The sequence below is a fragment of the Neodiprion fabricii genome, chromosome 3, assembly GCF_021155785.1.
Source record: "Neodiprion fabricii isolate iyNeoFabr1 chromosome 3, iyNeoFabr1.1, whole genome shotgun sequence".
Lineage (NCBI taxonomy): Eukaryota > Metazoa > Arthropoda > Insecta > Hymenoptera > Diprionidae > Neodiprion > Neodiprion fabricii.
Window position 1 is genome coordinate 2407492 of NC_060241.1, and position 20031 is coordinate 2427522.

The following is a 20031-nucleotide window of genomic DNA, read 5'->3' on the forward strand; positions in this document are numbered from 1 at the left end:
ATCATTTCGTCGTCTTTGATTAAATCCGTTGCTCGTCGTTGTATTTCGTTGAAAAAAAGTGCGTGAAAAGTGGAAAAAAGTGGAAAAAAGTGGCTTCGTGGTTCAGTGTTTCATTTAGTGACATGTGCGGGAGTGAATTCGAGTCAAATTCGGGATTCACACAAAAATTCGGTTATCCGCTTGCTGTGTATATTATGTATATATATATATATATATATATACATACATACCATATATTTTTAATCGTGAAAAGTGGTGTTTAAAATAGTGAAAAAAATCGGTCAGTCGCGTTAAGTGGTTAAAGTTTGTGTCCAGTTTCGTCGGGTACAGGTGTTTGCTGCAACTACATTACCGACTGTTTATCGTTCTCTGGCCGTCGACGATATATATGTATATGTATATATATATTCTGCCGTACGCAAGCTGATAACACGACAGCCGATCAGACTGCAAGGTGAGTTGTTGCTGCACGCTGTATCCGCTTATGCTTATTATCATTATTTCACGTGACACTATTTTTCTGACAAAGAAGAACTTTATGTCGCGTGAAGTGGCGATACCGTTGCAATTGTTATTTATACCTATGCGACGTACGTACGTGGAATATTGTTTTACTTGCGTATAACAATGCACTGAAAAGAAAAAAGTCGTCGAATCGACCAAGTGAATATTTATTTGTCTCGATTCGAGATCTGTTGGTCTAACAAAATGCTTAGTTGGATTGTTTGAATCGAGTAAACATTATTTTTAGATCAATAGATCTTCAATCGGCACAAGTGAATGTTCATTTAGATGATTCAACGAGTTTTTTTTCTCCGAATGTATTCGCGCGGTCTTTTTACTCGGGATTTAAAATATGTATGAAGTTTTTCTGTTTCATTTCGTCACGGCTTTTTATGTCGTGCAATTATTTCACTACCGTATTGATGACGAGATTTCAGCAATGATGAATTATATACGAGTGGAATGAAAAGGATTTACTAATTAAAATCACGTAGGGTATAATTAAAGAAAAAGAGTTGAGCATTTTTTATGCTCTTCTTTGAAAATCAATACAAGTTTTTATTTTATTATTTTCTCAGCAAATCTACGCGATGGAATTCATTAAACATTTTTTTTATAGATTCGTACGAAATGCTTACGGAAATTATTGTTCAGTTTTGTGGGGGGAAAACCATCGCGGGCTTGTGTAATCAAAGAATAAATCAATTATCGCATGCCTACATCAGCTATTGTTGCAATAACGATGATTATAGTAATAATAACCACAGATCATCAGGTCGATTTTTTTATATTAGCACAACATATTACCATAATTATATGGATCACAGCGTTATGTTTTACAGTGAGAGTTGCAACAATTTTAATAATTGAAGAGTTGAAACGAATATTCATGAATTCGTATTTCAATCTCACCACTAAATCCATGTACTTAAATCGTACAGAGTAATTGTTTTCTCTTCGGTTGAAATTTTCAGAAATTTCCACATTTCTTTGGGTTTTCTTTTGTTTTTCTCTTCGTTATCAGACTTTCAAACTTTTCTTCACAATCGGGTTCTCGAAGCTTAAAATTATCGGATAAACGTTGTTTGGTTTTCAAATCTGCTCAAAAAAAAAACAGAAAGAAAGAAAGTCGCATCGAAAATTTCATAATCCAAAGATCGTACAAAAATTTTATTTCCGGTTACCGCTCGGTTCTTGACTATTTTCATTTTTTACCATAATCGAAAAATATAGTTCTAGGTAGAAAATGAAAATTAGTTTTCTAGCCGATACCGGAAAGTCTAGTATCCGTTACTGTTCTTTCTCATCACGATCGCTGCAAAATGGTTGGGCGTAGCTCGTTTTTTCGCAATTCCAACGATATTCGAACAGTTTTTTCAACGATACCTGTTTTGCCAAATTTTTCACAATGCGGGGTTTCGGGGTGAATCAGTAATCGCGTCCCTCGCGCCCACTTTTTACGTCCCTGAACCTCGGTGGCGGCGCGGCGCACAACATCCCCTTGGATCGATGCGCGGAAGGGACGTCGCGACGCCACCGGCGTCGTTGGTGGGAGCCGAGTCGGCGCCACGGCCAAATTACGCTCGGCGTTCTCTGCAGTCAGACCTCGCGTTCACTCAGTCCAGGACAGCAGCCACGAGCCCTCGTCCTTCCGCTCCGCCTCCGGTTTTATTCCTGCCGATTAAAACGCACCGCAGACGGACGGACGGCTTCTTACGGCGGAATTCTTCGGTTTCGAAAGACTAGCTTCGACGTCGCTGATCGACGACGTTGGACGTCGACGTCAACGACCACGACGACCGCGACGACGACGACTTCTCGAGGTCAGTTATTGCCCGTCTACCTCTTGTTATTACTTCTCTGCTCACCTTTCACTCTCCTGGAAAGAGCTCCCGGCTCGACCCTGTATTTTCTGGCTCGATACAACCCCGCAACCTGGTTAGGGTCAGGTTAGACTCCAACATCGATTTCAACGGCTCCTGCTCCGTGCCCTGCACCTCGCTCAGGTGTTTTCTTCTCCGTACCGTCGGACTCTTCCCGCTTCTTCCGTACACCTTGGCGAGACCAAACGAACACCCTTATTCGTCAGGCTTCCATACTTCAGGATCATATCGTACCGATTCCAAAGTTTCGAGTCTTGAATAGCCAGAGCTTTTGAAAATACTCACTTCAAACACTGCCAAAGTCTGCTTCGGGTACTCCCAGGGTACCTTTATCAGAACTATTGCGTCGTCACGAATATACGCACATTTCGCAGTAATTACTCGTCGTTCCAGCAGAATTGGAAAAACTCCTGGTTTATGTTCTTAACGTTCTTCGAACACGAGTAGGTTCCACGTCTTGATCGGTCTCAATTTACGGAAGGTTCTGCTTTCGTTTTTTTTTTTTTTTTTTCTTTCTTTCTGTCACTACGGTTGAACCTAGACTTCCGATACACAAACGGTTGTACCGTCCTTGGTATTTGTCTTACGACTTCACCGAAGTTCGTTACTCTTGTAGGCACTCGTGGGTCAGTTGTTAACTTTTATGTTCAACCCTTAACTAAAGTTTCCGATCGGTGTCAGTTTACGGAGAATGCGGCTGTTGAACCGAGACTTTTGACCCAAATGGCACAGTTCCTGACCTCGTTAGACCGCGAATCAATCTCTCTGGGCTTTTCATTCTATTTTCATGTTTCGCATCGTTTATTCACGCTGTTTGAACATTGGTTAGATATCGTTTGGTGTAAATTTATACGGAGAGTTTTACCGGTTTGAGAGAATTGAAATGACGGTTACGTACCAAGTGACACGGTTACTGACCTCATTAGACGTTCGGATCAATCTTTGATAGTTCTTCTCTGCACGCCGATGTCGCGTATCGGCTGCTCATCTCAATTATCTACATTGTTGGTACGAATTTTATGGAAAAGGATAGTATTGGAGGGGTTGAAAAGCGGCTTTTGACCCAAATGACACCGTACCGATGTTATTTGTCCTTTTGTCGACGCTTTTTGTTGCTCCAAATCAGTCGTTGACACTGTTAAATCGTAAGTCGAACATCGTTCGATGAAAATTTATGGAGAATAGTTGCTTTTTTTCGATTTAAACCGAAGTTTTTGATACGAATGATATCGTTCCCGTTAAATTTCAAGCACTCGAGACACTGTTCGGTGATATATCGTGTGATGATTCATTTGCATTAAAATGTTTTCCTCTTCATTACCTTCGACACCCGATTTTCAATAACGATAAAATATTAGTCGAAATAAACAAAGAAACAACGATGGACAAAATAGCGCAAGGTTGAAGTAAGTGAGGTTAACGTCACGAAACATCAGGAAGATATTTATTATTTTAACATTTTAGAATTTTAAACTTTCGAGGAGTCCGATTTTTAAAAAGGAGTAAAATGAAGATGGCGTAGTTTCGATTTTTGCGAAGACGAAGTGGATGTCGCGAAGCGAATTCGGTTGACGGTATGAAGTCCTCAGGCAGGGATGACGGAGGAGAAGAAGAAGCCATCAAACGCTGCTTAGAGGAGGAGGCATGCCATGAGCGCGAGCTTTTCTGCATGATCCTAATTAATTGACCCGACCTGACGCGAGAGCTTATCTCTCTTTCTCTTTGTTTCTCTCTCTCTCTCTCTCACTCTCTTTGTTCGCGGTGAGGCCGCGAGTAACTTCCTCGTGCTTGGACGAACAGCGAAAGCATCGTCGTAGGTATTATTTCCTTTTCATCATCCTAGTCTGTGGTTGGCGGAAATATTTTTTCGCTTCAGTTTTTTTTTTATTTTCCTCGTGCTTTTTCAACGATTCGGTATAGTTGAGATAGAAATAAGATTCGTTTTTTATCAACGACTTTTCGAACGAAGATTTCACTTAGCCTGGATCCTTCTCCGAGGGATCTTTCTTAATTGAAAACGAAATTTCTCCGTCCAGCATCTCGACTCGTTACCAACGACACGTGTCAAACGAATTTTCAAGCTTCAGAGGAGCGAAATTCGAATCTTGTAAGCTCGAAGGATGAAATTAATTTACTGAATCTTTTAACCGGGAAAAAAACGTTTAATTGACGTAAAATGTATAATTATTGTCGATAGGTTTTCAGGTCCAGGGTGTAAGGGTATTGAGTTTTATTCTCGTTGGGCAACGATGTCGAATTTCGTAATGCAAGTTCCGTGTAATAAGTGATAACATTGCATCGTTCGAAAGAAAAGGAAGAGGGAGAAAAAATATACACAACTGTAAAATGTGACTAGGATGAAAAAGTATGGAAAATATGATGAAAGAAAGATTGTGTCACGAGATTCAATTTTGATTGTTAATTGGCCGGATTCGTTGAATTTCGAGATTAGGGCTTGATTCAAAATTTTTTAATCGCTTGCTGGGAGATGCGTGTAAATTCTTTTACCGACAATCTGGAAAGCGATTATTTTCATTTTCATTTAAATTTTTTTCATAAATAATCGATCACAGAATTCGTTTCTATACTGAAAACGACCAGGTGTTAAATTATAAAACGATGAGACTGAAATTTACTTTTGATTTTATTAAACGATTTATTTTGTGAACTCGATAAAATATATGTAAAAAAAAAAAAAATAATCTTACGATTCGTACTTTTGTGACTGATTATGTGATTTTTTTTTTTTTAATGTATTTGATCGAACTCACAAAACAAAATCACGCAATAAAATTCCTAGTAAATTTCAGTCACAACGTTTTACAATTCAACGCATCATAAATTTTTAGTAGGCTTCGCAGGAAGAAATGGAAAAAAAAAAATGACAATAATAATAAGAATAATAAAAATGAAAGAACCAATAAATTAAAAACGAACAAAAGACTGACGAACATTTTGCGCACGCGCGCTTATATTGTTTGTGTGTTTTGGCGTAGAATTTATCGGAACGGCGAGTCGAAGCGCATCTAGCGCAGAGTGGGTACGGTTGACTAAAGAGTTAGCAAACCGGAAGCAGCGGTCGGTAGATCCCGAATGCGGCGAGGTTAGCGTGGTCTGTAAACCCGAGAGGACGAAGCGGGAAACTTGTAGTTTGTGGATTTGCCTCGATTTTCCTCGATTTTCCTCGATTTTCCTCGATTTTCCGCGCCATCATTTATCGTATACCGATACGCATATATATAATATATATTGTTGAATTCTACGAGTCAGATATACGAAGGGCTGAAAGTCTTACCCTTTCGGAGTTTTGGACGAGCCGATGTACAGGAAATTATAATATTGTTACGAACTTGGCGTTGAGAAATAAACTCGGGTTCCTTGAGGGGCTAAGATTAAGTGGGCGAAATGGGCGGATATTAAAGGATGGGGAAGGATGATTTTATTAACGACACGTGCCTACAAGGATGGTTGTTGTATGCACTGTGAAAAATTTCATTCGTTACAGTAACTAGAAAAATTGAGTAAAACGGGTGTCGTTAAACAGAAAAAGAAATTAAAGAAAAGAGGACCATAACGTAGTCTTGAAAAACTAAAATATGGAAAATAGGAAGTACACTTTCTTGCTTCAAACGTCATACACCTTACGTAGTAGAAGATCGAATCAAAGGAATGAAAATGATTTGAATAAAAATAAAAAAAAAAAAAAACTCGCACTCACACATTACTCCGGGCCATATACGTTGAATTTTTTTTTTATCCATCCACGCTAAACGCAGATAAGAGCGTACGCGGCACATGGCCGAGATTAAATCTGTTTTCTTTAATCCTCCACCAAGAGCTAAACCGGTAGGTATTACACGCGTACCCAACTTGGCGGGCGTAACAGAAATATTCAAAGCTTTCCCGGCATAACCTGCGGAGGAAAAGTTCCTCCAACTCTCTCGATCCACGTGTCTCTGCAGGCAGATACCCTACGCACCTACACACCTACACACCTACTCACCTACAGATCGCTCTCTCAAACACTCGTCGACATCCGATGCTTATCGCTGATACAAGGCAGGGCTGAACCTCCCCTTGTGTGATACTAAACTAACCGACGCGACGCTGATATCAGCCAACCTTGCAGGATAAGTTTTCCCGGCAATAACCAACGCTCGTTAAACGGTAGGGCTAATTATCCATATTTCCTTACTCGGTGTAACGGTTGGCTTGGGAATCGCGTCTTAGAATCATTCCGCGATCGTCGGACGGTTCGAATCTTTGAACCGATACGACGACGTGTCTTTTTACCGGATGTGGGAAAACGGTTGCAGAATTTATTCACCAGCTTCGGCTTTCGGTTTGCCAATTCCTTGAGGTCCTTTCTTTGGAGTCTGGATTGGAGCAATTGGACGGAATCTTGTTTCTTTTTTTTTTCTTCTTCTAATCCTTCCGAGTCGTAGTGGTAAAAGTATTCTTACCACCTATTTTATGATCCATTTTTTTTTTTTTTTTGTTGGTTACTTAGAGGATCTTGAAAATATATTTATTTGAGGTTTTTTGCGATTTCTGACGGTATGCTCAATAGGTTTTCAGTACTCGAGAGTAATCGTTGCGATATAACGTATGTTGTTATTGTTGGTGGAATCAAATAAGATTGATAAAAAAATTTGGTCGAGGATGTGTATGTCGAGTAATCCTTAAGAGTCTGGCGTGAAGTTTGATGCGCGTAGTAGGTATACCTGTAATACGTGTAGCAAACCTATGAGGATATTTTATCTCCGCGTACGTATACGTATACGTGTGATACAACGTGATGTAAGGCCGAGGTAATGCCAGCCAGAATCAATACTCAGGTGTGTGCCGTGCCAGCGGTTTGACGTGAAATTGCGAGTCTCGATTTCGGTCTCTCCTTTGAATACCTGATAGCCGAATGAGAATGACACCGTCGGAAAGGTCGAGCGTTGAAGGAGATGACGGAAGAAAGAAGGAAAGAAAATGTTACAGACGAAAAAAAAAAGGTCACGATGTAAGGAGAGAAAAAAGAAAGAAAGAAAGAAAGAAGAAGACGAAGAAGAAGAAAAAGAAGTAGAAATCGTCTCTGACAGAGAAGTCACATCCGGGGGAAATAGGAAAAGACGGGAAAAATTATGTCCCGTCATACTTTTGCGAGCCTCGCGTGCCGTCAGATTACGTCGCTCGAAGTTTCACTTTCGTTGCGAGCGTTGCGTTTTCTTTTTCTTTTTGTTTTTTTTTTTTTTTTTCTTTTTTTCTCATCAGCCGACAGGGACCACTCTCGGAATATCCTTTTTGCATTTAAATTTTTCACGCGAGTATTCTCGCCGGCTACGTTCTTCGGGATGAGGAGAGAGAGAGAGAGAGAGAGAGAGAGAGAGAGAAAAGAGGAAGAAAACACGAACGAAGATACGGAAAAGCTCGATTGAATTAGGCGGGGGTGAAAAAATTTTTTTTAAAAAGAAGAAGCTTTGCCCCCAACCCTGTCCTCCACTTTTTGGCGGATCGATATTGCACGCTTTTTCGACTATACCGTTCGTTGACGCGACGCGTTCACCCGGCCGCGAATCGTCTCGTTTTTTCTTTTCACGCGAGGGAAGAAGGGGATGAAAATAAAGCAGGGACACGGGGATACGTAAGGAGACCCGTCGCTGGCTCAACCCTGTTGACCGATAATCATACCCGACCTTGTCTCACCCACTTGACCGTTCTCGTTGCAGGATCGAAAAGAGGAGAGAGAGAGAGAGAGAGAGAGAGAGAAAAATGGAGGGGGAGAAATCGATGAGAGATATTTTAGACTCGAGCGGTCACGAAAATTGCCGACTAATCCAGTTTAGTGTGGGAGATTAATTTTTAAGTATGGAAAATTTTGTGAAATTTTGTTACTTCCGAAGACTACGGTATAAGGAATATACAATCGGATACGAAAACAATTTTTTTTTAAAGAACAATCGGAAACAAAAAAAAAAAAAACAAATTTCGAGCAATCGGAAATTCGGTTGTTTCAATATATAAACTGGGGAGGATACGATTGTTTATTTAGAAAAAGTAATGGCGATTCATTGAAATTGGAGAAAACAATCGAAAGTCGAATAAGATGTTTACTACGAAATATTAGATTTTGAAAGCTTGTACGATTTGAGGTGAAAATTTGCGTCCGAATGTTTTTCTCCAAACTTTTCTTAAAGTTTAACGTTTTCGGAGAATTCCTTGTTTCTTTTTTTTTTTTTCTTTTTTTTTATGAGTAGGGTTGATCATGTTCTCGGTTAAAAAGTTGATCGTTGAAGAATTTCGTCGAATCAAACCTTAGATTGTAAAGAAATAACGAAGAGTATCGAGAGAGTTAATTTTTCGTACAATTTTGTAGGGTTGAAAATTGAGGATCCTCTAAATTTTGCGTATGAAAAATTAACGATCAACGAATCTTTTCGATTATACAGTTGGAACGTATTCATTGTATGTTGAAATTTTTTCGAACTATCAATTTTAGAGCGATCAGCTTTAATTTTACGGTTGAAAAATTGATTCCACGACTAAGTGAAGAGAAGTAAAAAGGAGTGAGCAAAAAAATAAAAAAAAAAAAAAAAAAAACAAGAAAAAGCACCCACTTCAATCAGCGTAACAAAAAAGCTCATTTCTTTTCGAGCCAAACACGTAGACCGAGTTCCGAGGGGAGAATTATGGGCGAAAAAATTTCACTCTTATCTGCTATTAGGATCGGGTCTGGTGATCCTTGTAAAATACAGACTTTTGAATAGATCCGCAACGACTTATGACCGACGCCATTATACTTTATACCTCCGGGCCCTCGGTATTTCATGATTCTTAAGCCCTCTCCCTCTCTCGCGACGTTCCTTGCCTTCCTCGCCGTCGCGTTCTCAGGAAAATATTATCCTTCATCGTACAGGTATATAGAATAACGTATACATACGCACGTGCAATTTGGAGCGTTTAATTTCTTAGCTGTTTTTTTTTTTTTTTTTTTTTTTTTAAGAAGAATCTGTGACAAATATTTGAAAGAAAAAAAGAAAAGAAAATCGTCGTAATTCCTGGAGGAGATGGGAAAATATTTAGAGGTCGCTATCAATTATTGTTGTTACATTTTTTTGTTTATTTTTATGTTTACGCCTTACGGACTTTTACGTATTTTAGTTTTTTTTTTAATAAAAAAAAATAATAATTTTGCTTTCAACTAGCCTTGTTTCTCGTAACACAATTTTTGAAAATTTTCGAGGGTGTCCAGAGAACTTCCACGTTTGAGAAAAAAAAAAAAAAATGAAACTTTGAGCCAAATCCGCGAGTATCTTGAGGATGCGATCGGCTCGACGTTCAGAAACGGATGTTCCTGACTGGCGTCTCGGCGTTAAAACGACGCTCGTATTCTGCTGCGTTAGGCCGACGTGGCGGCCTCGTTTCTCCAAAAGCCGGATTATCGCGCGTCGAACAAAGTCGCGAAATATTGTACCCGACATCGCTGGGCTGGGCGCGTAAAGAGTTGAAAAAGACGTTGAAGGAAAGTGGGAAAGGGGAAAAGAAGAAGTAAATTGACGAACGAGGGACGAAAGGGGGATTAGAAATTTGGCGTTTAAGTGGGTTTTTGGAAATTTGAATGTCTGAAATCTTGGAGTAGGAAGTTCGAAATGATTTGTGGAAGAATTGACAGGATTTGGAAACGGAATTATTGATCTGACGTTGGAAAATCTGAGAATTTTATAGACAGTGATTTTTGAAATTTACTTACTTATTAAACCAAAAACGATTTATATAATAATAAAATTAACGATCTATCAAGTCATCACAGAAACTTGATAACCGTAATGATAAAAAATCCTAGAATTGCGATTAAATTGAATATATACTTCAAGATAAGTCAACGTCCTTACGATTATGTTTATCACATTGTAGTTTGTTGAGATAATAATATAACAATTTAACAACGTCCGATTGTTTAACTTAATTTTCATTCAACTTTTATTATTCACGGTTTCCAGTTCGATTGGAAGTCTATTGTAATCACATATCGCTCTTATATTATCGTAAGGATTGTAGATTCAGGAATTGTTTGACGGAGAACCACGGTAAAGTGAAAATGGGGCAAGTTGTCGGTAAAATTATTGTCACACGTAACAATCGGCGATTTTTTTTTAAAAAACGTGCATATCTTGCTGACCCGTTATTCAAATTTCAAAACACACATGTGCGTATATCAAACGAAAGCGACAACGATCACCTTTCGATTACATTGTTGCGAAACATTCCAATGCAGCCAAGAAAATGGGAAATACATATTTAGTAGATGAAAAATAATCACTTGTTAGGTTCAATTTCAGTTCTTCAATCACTGCTAGGCCGCATATTATGCGATATTCTAGTCAACAACATTCGTTTCCTTCAAACATCGAGTGTGATTCCATACTAGAGTAATAATGTAAAAAACCAGCTGATTTAAGAAACGTGCAAAATCCTGACAATATTTCGGTTGTCTTTGACAGTGAACGGGAATAAGGAAAAGGACGGTTGACGATCTCGTTAGTGAAAATAGGAAATTGTACGACGGAGGAAATCAACTCCTCCTCCCCTCCTGTTTCTTTTTCGTTTTTTGTTTTTTTTTTGTATGTTTTTTGTTCTCAACTCTCAGACCCGCGGAGGTGGGTCAGCGATTATTTTTACCTTTTGACTAAATTTATAGGCAATTAAGAGGCCAGCCCTGCGTCTGAGTTGCAGAGTATATATACGTATATAATATGTATATAAGTATATAAGTAGGTACATATATATATATATACATATATATGTAAACAGGTACTGAGAAGACTCTCTTGGCTGCTTTGAGAAATCGGGAAATAGTACATAAAGATGGAGGTGGAAGTTGCGGAAGTGGAAGTTGGAATCGATTTTCGAATCGTTTTTTTTTTTTTCTCTCTCTTTGGTACGAGTTTAAAAACAAAGATATTCTTTATCCACGATTGAAGGGATGGGGAATAACGTATTTGTGGTTTACGTTTTATTCTTACGACAATTCTCGTAGTTTTTGAATCGCTCGAAATTGTTTCGCCGATGTCGCAAAATAAAAACTCCGAAATTGGATGATAGAGTATGGAAAATTTTTAGATGTTTTTTTTCTTCCACTTCGGTTACGATGAAAATTCTACAAAGATCGCCAAGATATTTTTCCCCACCTAGGGATTAATTGTTGGGGATGAGTAAAAAAATAGAATAAATGATAAAGTTTGAATTTGTTTATCGTAAAGAATTTATGAATCGGAGAGGAGAAAATTAATTTCACCAGTTCGCAGGTGAATGCAATTTTTAACTTTATTGGATACAATTTTTGTACTTTTGATTTTTCTATTGAAAATAGGAGGAAAAGATTAAATAATAGAGTTTCAATTCAATTTGTAAATTATAGAAGAGAAAATTTATTCAAGTTTCCGAAAATGATCAGACAAAGTAACGAGTAACGTTTGATAAAAAAAAAAACCGTAAACCCTTGTTAATCTAATCGTAACAAATCGCGTACTGGATTTAATGAATTTCGAAAAACTCGTGCAGGGCGAGATGACAGATTAAAAAAATAAAAATAAAGTAAAAAATAATAAAAAAAGCCAAAGACGAAAGAGGGTGAATTGTTTCTTTATTTTTTTTTTCTTCCGCTTTCTTTTTCAACCTGCTCGAAACGATTCGTACAGAGTGAAGCTGCGTTGCTCAGGGGTAAAGCAGGGGTGGAAATCCCCCAGGTTTCGTGGTTATTATTCCCGTAAAGTGTCGCCGTCTCGCGTCAAAATACCGTACCTGGATCCCCAGACGTTTCAATCCACTTCTGAACGCGTCAAACTGCCCACTGAAAATTAAACCGAAACTGTAGTGACGGAGATTAAGAAAACAAAAATTGAAAAAAAAAAAAAAAAGAAAACATACATGTGAGGATAAAAATACGGAAAAGTAGCAAAAAAGGAAAATTCTAAAGCGAAGATTATTTTCTTTCACGCCTATCTTGCCGCGATTTTTATTTTACAACATCGTTACTGTGTACCCAATCTATATGTGTCGGAAAGAAATGGGGGACAAACGACGAGAAAGAATTTTCTACGTCGTAATATAATCGTAACGGTTGATTGGTTCAAGGGTATAAGGAGCGGGGCTTCGTGTGTATCAAGACGTTTTATCTTGGAATAATGTTGCTACATCGCAGTAAGTTAGAGGGGATGAAAATCAAGATTTCAGACGCTCGCGTGCTCCTAGACATTTGTACCTTGCTCGCGAGGGTTATTCGATTATCCAAAAAATTTTCATCCAACCTTATCGCTATTTTTTTCCAGTGCTAGAATTAAGATATCTTTTTCCATTTCCGAACGAGATCCTGAGTGCTTGAAAAAAAAAAAATTATTGTCAGATTTTTAAGCCCCGCGATAAAAAAAATTACACCACACGACGCAATTTCTTTATCTCTTTTTTTTTTTTTAGTTTCGTATCATCAATTCGTTGTCTCGATAGGTACATGGATTTATTTATACGCACGTATCGTGTAATTTATTTTATAATAATTACAGAATTTGATAAAGGGAATAGAATTATTCTAGCTAGACTGTTGAAATTTTTATTTCAATAAGATAACGCAGAAAATAGAACCAACGACGAATGTATAACGATAAAACTAATCGCGAGTTTAAAGATTATTCAAATTTCAGGTGGCAATTTGAGTTTCCTTCGCTTTTTAATCCGTAGTTTGAAAACTTGTAATTATCGAAGTTTGAAGAGGATCGATCCATTTTCTTGAATCGTTTTGAGGAAAGATGAAATATTGACGAGGAAAATAAGCGACCGGCTTTCGCTGCGAATCTTAGGTTTACTGCAGACGATGAATGTCGCGCAGTTGGCGATTATCGAGTCGAGTTAACTTCGCGTCTAGCCGGTTAATTGCCGATAAAATCCAACTTGTTAGGCGAAAACGCTGTCCTTTCCTTCCTTCCTTCCTTCCTTCCTCCTTTACTCGTCCAGGAGGATAAGGAAGGTCTAGCTAGCGATTAACGATCCGCTTCCCAGAGTAATTGAAATATTATACGGTACCTCCTAATTTCCACTCCTCGAGCCGGCCAAATTTCAAACTATATTATACAAGGTATTTCGAAATTTCGGTTACGAAAATCGTCTCAAATTGCAGCGGAAAATATCAACGATAATCGAGGGTCCGTATATTGTGTAATGCTAGTGTTAAATTCAAAATTGTTTCGTTTTATTTTTCAGTCGTGTGGGAGGAATTCTTGGAATTCAGGGGAAAAGGTTAGGTAAGAGGGAAAAAGAGAAGGAACGGTACGAATGAAATGTGAAATAATAATACGATAAAAAAAAAAGAACGAGAGAAATTAAAGTCGTAACGATTCAAAATTGAACTTTGAAGTATTTTCTACGCAAATTAGTCATCCGATTTCCTTTTCATTGAAACGTTGATTCGGTTTTTGAAAAAATCAAGTATAACCTGTATTCGAAATATTCAATACAAGTGAAACATTATCCTTGTGAGTTTAAGATTTGTTGACAAATAATCCACAATTTTAACGATTTTATAATTTGTAAGTTTTACAAAGTTACTCGAATTTCTAAAATTGCAAATTTCGGAAAATCCTGAGAGTATCGCGAAGTTTGTTAAATTTCTAAGACTAAAGAATTTTTAGATTAATCGACTTTCTTAAACAGGATTTTTTCAACTTCCAGGTTTGTCCAAATTTTGGTTAGGCATAAAATTTTATTTCTTAATTTTTCAAATTTTCAAAATTGCAAATTACGTAACGCTGAAAAAATTCTACGGTTTATCCAGTTTTCATATTTTTTCTAACAATAAGAGAAAACTTTCAACATTTGCGAAACTCGAACGAAAACAAGACGGTAGGTAGACAGAGAGGAAAACTAAAGAAATAGAAAACATAATTGGAAGTCAACTTTTAATCTGACCGAAAAACTAAAATAGGAAAAAAAAAGAAAAAGAATCTATGCAACAGATTTTAAATTTGTTCGTAATTCGTTCGCCGTTGTTAAGTCCGAAGATGAGATCCATCCCTTATTTCAAAGCGGTGTCACGTAACATGCGAAACACGATGAAAATTGCGTCACCCTGTATACAGATTGTGCTGTTGTTTTTAGTATATATATATATATATATATATAAGGAAACGGGACAGGATTTTCGGGGCTGCGTCGTTGTTGGTTGTGACAAGGAGAAAGGAGAACAGGATAAGGACGAAGTAGGAAGATGGAAGAGGGAAGAGGAAAAAGGGAGGAGAGAAGAGAGATGGGTTGACAATTTCCTGGCTGTCAGATTCACTTAGTCCCTTATTCGTTGTCAGCTGCTGACCGCAGCTCCAAGTAATAGATTCCAGTCTACTTTATTCCTTATCTCAGGATAGCTTTTCTTTTTCTTCTTCTTCTTCTTCTTCTTCTTCTTCTTTTGCTTTTTATACTTTTTTACCAGAGAGTAACAAAAAAACATGCCAAAAACGGAAAGCAGAAAAAAAAAAAAAAATTAAGAGACGACAGGAGAGGACAAGGCGGAAAAACAGTTTTTTCGCGATGATCTCGAAAACGGGAGAGTGAAAAATTTGAAACTGATTTTAAACTGACCGACGGACCGAAATTATTCTAAAAACCTGTTTTTCGAATAAGAATTCTGAAGGTTGGAAAACTTGTAACGAAACGAAAGAAACAAAACTTGAAGAAGGTATGAAAAATGAAATAGAAGAGAAAATTAATAATCAAGGAAGTAATTTATCCGTAGGAGTGAAGAAAAATATTTGAAAAAGAGGAAATCTAAACGCGGTTTGAGATTCGATTGTCGGCCGTTTTGCACGAATTTGCGGTCCGCTAATTAGTAATAAATCAGTCAATACCGTCAGACAATGTTTGCGCAAATGTTTGGACGATTTTCAAATGAGCATCAACGTCACCGCCGCCGAGTTGACACCCGTCATATTATTCATGCATAATTCAATTCGATTCAATTTTCAACACATATTTAACCATATTCGCAGAGCGGTTTGTAGCTATATCGCGCTGTGCGATCATTCAGGGCTCATTTCATTCGCGACGTATCGTCGATTTATTACCCTACGTTGCATCGGGGGTATCTATCGATTCCCGACGAGAATTCGAAATTCATTGAAACGGAGGGAGAGTGGAATCGAAACGCTTTTCTCTCTCTTTTACTTTGACCGGATGAAAAATTTAACAGATAAAACAAACGAGGAACGAGGGGTGGGCGGAAATAAAGAAATACTACGATGGAAAAAAATTTAAGATCCCTGACAAGGAGAATCCAAATAAATATATTATCCAGAAACTAGGGGTGTAGTCGTTTCTCTTCCATCGTAATTTTTTTCTTTCTCCTTTTCCTTCTCTTCTTTGTCTTTTTATTTTTTTTTTTTCCTCTTCTTCTTCTTTTCAGTCTATTTCTCTTCGACATCCACTCCCCGGGGCTCTTTAGAATGTAAACACGGGGAAACAAACCCTTGAAAGATCGTAAATTCGCGTTACACGCAAACACACGCGTTCACCGGTGTTGTAAAAGGAGGCGACTTGTTATCGAGAAAACAGTAAATAATAAACAAGGGCGGAAAGTGGGGAGGAATCGGAACGGGGATGGGGGATGATATGATATCGCTGATGCAACGGGGTGGAAAAATGAACACAACGCTCGATCGTCGCGGTGAAAATTTTTACCCCATCCATTTTTCACTCACTCGCAGAATTTTCCAACGGCTTTGACGCGCCATATTTCACGTGCATGTATAATACAGGCATGCATATTTCATTATATGTACACGGTGTAGATATACGGGACATTCCACGCCAAGGCAGTATAAACGATTGACAATGACATTTTTTTCAAATTCACCGAGGGAAAGGTTTTGAAAAAAATTTCAAACTTTTCCAATCACTTGTCTTTACCCCATGATTTTATAAACCCATCTCAGGAACACCCGAATTGATTTTTGTGAAACAAGATGAAAAATATTTGGTTTCCGAAATGAAAAAGTTTATTCAAAAAAACAAAAAAAAAAAAGATGAAACGCAAAAAGAAACAAGAAACAAAAACACAAGATGATAATTTTAAAATTTTTGGGGTGGATTTTTCATCCCTCATATAATTCCCTTACACGCATTGCTACATCAGCGCATCGCACTTGCTTAAAGTAATAGTATTCGCGGTTTCCTTCCGGGGTAATCTTCAGCTGTTAAAAGCCCTCCTTGAGCCCATTAGGGGTGGCTTTTTGTACGTGCTAAATTAACGTGGGACAGATGTCGTTGCGATGCTGGGTACGAGGCTCGAACCATCTTCTTAAGCTCCGCGAGGGTGTTGCGGTATGGAAACCGGAATATAGCGAAGCTTAGGAATTTATACAACCACCCCTTTCCTACCCCGCTAAATTTTCCCCCTTGTCTAGAAATTTTGCCCCGCTATCCTTCTCTCTCGATTCAACACTGACGAAATCCGAAGAAATATACCGACGAAACCCTTCGAAGAGTTGAGGGTTTTTTACAAAAAGGTTGATCCCTATTTTTTGTTTTTTTTTTAAACGATTACGAAAAGAGCAGAAAATGAAAATTCCTGGCGATCAGGCGATTTGATCAGCTTGTCGTACGATAAGTTATTATTATTTCGACATAATTATTAATCAAATTTGTAATTGATTTTCGAAAAATAGATTCCGCTATTACTTGAAACAGATATTTTCAATTTCAAGAGCGATTACAGTCGGATTAAATTACAACTGTTAGAGCGCCTTGCAGGTGACGGTAAAGAGCTTTTTGTAAGCCGGTGAAAATCCCTGAAGATCTTAATCTTAATCCGGGGACGTTTAGCGGGGTGGAAAAACCTACTATTTTGTCCGATAGTTTGAACGGGGGTTGAAAAAGGTTAAACTCGTACAATATAATGCCCTCGTTATATACGCGGAAAGTTTTTCTCTACGTCAGTCATCCCTTATCTCTGTTCTCTCTCTCTCTGTCTCTCTCTCTCCGAGCCCTAAATTATTCCGCAAAGGTTTTCGAACGACGCGTCACTCAATCTCCGCTTTTCAAAGGTCGCGAAAAGCTTCGAGAATATAGGGTAAGTTGTAGGAAAAGGGGAAAGTTGAAGATCGCCAAAAGTTCGCGAGAATCCTCGTTTGCGGTGTCGATGATAAAATGTCTGAGTTGAGAGGGGGATGAGATATATCCTAAAATAAATTTTTCTTCCACGGTTTTTTCACCCATTTCGAAAACAAAAAAATATTAAATTTCCGTATTTGAATAAATTTAAACTCAATTAACGACGTAAAAATTTGCCAAAAATGTATTCTGAATTGTCACTAATTTGTTTTCTACCAAATTTTTCATCCCGAAAGGTATTCCAGAGGTAGAGATTTTTAGTTTAACGATTTTTCATAGCTCTGCGAAGTTTTATTTTTGAAAAATTTCACCAATCACAATTTTTCAAACTCTTGATTGCGGAGAGAGAGAAAAAATTGGGAAAAATGTTTCTCCCACGGTAAAAAGAAAGTATTAATTTCTCAAACCGAATATCGTATGAAAAATCATTTTCCACGTACCGTGAATCGGGATGAAACCAAAGCATCTCAACGACGCGAGAGCGACGATTTGTACTTGAATATTCTCAGGGTAAACGGGGCTGAAAATATTTGGCCAATTTTCCAAGTCCCCCAGATTTTGAGAATATCGCGGTGTCTCGAGAAGCTGCGGTTCGCAATCCCCAAACATATTAGGACCGGGTTTTAAGCTACGTTGCGTTACGTTGCGTTACGTTACGTTGCGCGCATGACGTAGGGTGGCGAAATTTGGTATTACCTTGTAATTTCGCGGTTTTAAACGCGTCACCCTTGGCAGCTTCGCCCAGAAATTATTAGGCGGGGTTGAATCCACCCAAATTCCAACGCACGCGAAGCGCCGAAATTTTACGCCTAATTTCACGACGCGAGCGCTGAACTAATCAAAATTATACGAACTTCTCGAACTTGTCGTTAATCAGGCTTTCGAGGGGTGTGAAAAAATTTACACGTTTTTTGTTTGTTTTTTTTTTTTTGTTTTTTTCTATCTTACTTTTAACTTTTTCACGTATACGTTTTTCCTTACGTGCGATTCGCTTGAAATTTTGCATACGTGGGCTTTTGGGGTCGCCGATTACGAACCTGAACTCGGAAGTTCTGGAATTCCAATATGGTGGACAAAGAAAAACGACATGAAGGAAAATTTTGAAAATTCTGTACAATTTTTTGGTGTGTATTAAATTTGTGTAAAAATTGGTATTAGGATTATAACGGTAGATTAGCAGAAAATTCTTCTTTTTTTCTCTATTTTTGCAACAAATAAATTTGAATAAATTTTGGATTTTTTTTTAGACTTGGAAATATTTCAGGGATCATGTAGAACCAAAAAACTTGGCAACAGTTACCACAAAATTAGTTTAATAGATGAAAAGCTGCAAAAACAAAAAAAAAAAAAAAAAGGTGGGACGATGAGCGTTTAAAGGGTTGATTTTGAATATCTTAAATGTATTAAAGTGATTTAAATTGTAATTGTAGCGACACGTAGATAGCAAAAATAATCTTTCCTCCAAGTTTTATTTGGTATTTAAGTCTCATTTTTGTGGGAGATGAAAAGACGGCGTGTAATTATCAATTTTTTTGGATTTTTTTTTTTTTGTTCCGTTTTCTCCGTTATCCACGGGGCGTATAAACACAATCTACATTCGCATCGTTAGACCTACGAGGGTGAATTTTAAGTGGACGATTATTCCGCAACGTCTTTCAGTCGGAATAACGATTATCATTTTTCTCTCCGTCATTTGAGAAGGATAGAATTCTTCATCTCCCTTCAAGCCGAGGGTCGAATGGACGTTGAAAAATCGTCGCGCAGCTTCACGTTACCTCTGTTTCTGATGCGGCCTCGCAAACAAATGGCATCCAGCACCCCATGGAAATATCCGTGCATTATAAAGTCAAATTTGAAAACCTTCATCCGGATGAAAATATGCGACATGAACAGCGTGTGAAGAATTTTTACCTTACGTATATAAATACACTTTATAAATATATCACCGATTATATTTTTTCATTCTGGTAGAAAAGTCTCGTTGACCGTATGTCGAATTTGAAAGTACAGAAAAGAAAAAAAAAATGTCAGAAAACGGAAAAATTCATCCTAAAATCATGTCAAAAATATAAACAATAACAGCTGTTACACTAAATGTTTAGGGTAATGTAGTTTTTCAAGTTACCTGATAAACACGAATTTTGAGTGTGTGTTCTAGATGTCAAATTTTAATTTCTTCCACGTGACTAACGGAAGAAAAAATTGTTTTATTAGATAAAGTTTGTTTTTGTAGAGATCAGAACGATATTTCAGATTTTAAGAAAAATAACGTATTCTCTCATACATTTATTGTAAATAATAACCAAGCGAATTTCGGTTTCGTATTTGAATCATTTTTATTAAAAATTAATGTTATTTCAATTTTTTATCAGCTAAATAATTGAAATTATAGATTTTCTTGAATTGAGAAATAGGATCCTGGTTGTTTTCTGTTTCCAAATCTGAATCTTTGAACGCATGGGCGCAGAATTTTTGGCAATTGTTTTTTTTTTCAAAAGTCCCCAAA

General features: G+C 37.6%; 1 protein-coding gene across 2 annotated transcripts in view; it reads left to right on the forward strand.

Moving 5' to 3' along the window:
- Nucleotides 1–434: 434 nt before the first annotated feature.
- The window catches only part of LOC124179040 (complexin), a 225898-nt gene continuing 206301 nt past the window's right edge, over nt 435–20031 (forward strand). The window contains exon 1 of one of the 2 annotated variants that reach the window (XM_046563010.1): nt 435–454. The gene's annotated coding sequence lies outside the window, so the exon portion shown is untranslated. Of the gene's footprint in view, nt 455–2084; nt 2328–20031 lie in introns of those variants that run through there. The other variant, XM_046563009.1, reaches the window with a different exon arrangement.